Here is a 1,310-nt window from a genome sequence, read left to right as displayed (position 1 = left end):
GGGCAGAATTCCCTGAATTGGGTGGGGGCAGTCCTAATTTGTGGCTCCAGGGGCCCCAGCCTGGAGGGAGTGTGGCCCAGGGCTTTGAGGACAGAAGACTAAAAACACAAACTCAGCTTAAGTTTGGGGACGTAGGTATGGCACGCCCGATCTACAAACCGTGAGAAGAACTCTTCAGGATATGAAGAATGAGCGAGTCTGAGGCGCTTGCTCGGCTTTTGTCTCTGGATTTTGTTTCAGCGATGGCCGTGGAATGTTGGGGAGGTCTCATGGGCCATGGACGAATCTTCCTCTCTGTGGATTTGGCCCGATCCCAATTGTTTTTCGTCAATCTGTGGGATGGGAGGATTCCTTTCAAGTTTGTTACCTCAGGTGTCCCACCAAATTAGGAATTCCAAAGTAGAGCCCTGGGGAAGAGTGAAGGGACAACCCTAACTATGGTTAAAAATTGGGGCCTAGGGGCATGGCAAGCCCAATATGCTGTCTCTTCATATAGGCCCTGAGAGGCCTTTCCTGTGGACTGGGCTCAGGCTGAGGGTCACAATGTGTGTTTGTGACCAATGTGGCCCGCAAGCATGGGCTGGGCCTCATGGGCCACGCTTGTTTCAACTACACTGAACTTTGGACAACATGCCAAGCACAAGGTGTCTTGCCATGGGGAAAGAGTTCTGATTTCTGCATCATTTTCAACCCTGGGCAGTGGTTGGAGATAAGGTCTAGGTTCTGGAGCCTGAAAACCGCAGTTGGGAAGAGATGACGACCTAAGGCCATGGCGGTTCCGATGTGCTCAGTGTGCGGCCAGCTGTCTGGGTGGGACCAGGAGGTCCAGGCTCAGGCTGGGTCAGAAGGGGAAATAGTGCCCAGGTCAGCCTATATGTTTGGGGTACAGCCGAATGGCGTGCAGGTTGATCCTCATTTGGGGTTTCGGGGTAGCCCTGAGGGCAATATTTTACATCTATAGGGCAGGCAGAGTGCGGCATTGTAGTTCGCGATTGCCAAACTGGAGGGCTTGTGGGGCAGTAGTCTGAGGACCGAGTCTGAGAACCCAAGCTAGGCCTAGGTGTCTGGGTGAGCATATGGCAGGCACAATCTACAGACCTCAATCGAGATCTCGTGCATCTGAAGTCAGGGCAAGGATCAGACGATCGCTCAGGTTGGACTTTCTGCCCTGATGGCCCTTTCTTGAAGGGGGTTGGATCACGAGGACATGGGGGTTTTCCCACGATGGGAGTTGTGAGAAGCTCCAAACTGCAAAGATTCTTCTGCAGGACAATTGAGACCTGTTGGTTGGCTCCAGGCCAACGACTCCG

This window comes from Mustela nivalis (genome assembly GCF_964662115.1).
Source record: "Mustela nivalis genome assembly, contig: HAP1_SCAFFOLD_131, whole genome shotgun sequence".
Lineage (NCBI taxonomy): Eukaryota > Metazoa > Chordata > Mammalia > Carnivora > Mustelidae > Mustela > Mustela nivalis.
The sequence above is the reverse complement of the archived record's forward strand: the minus strand, read 5'-3'. Positions refer to the sequence as shown.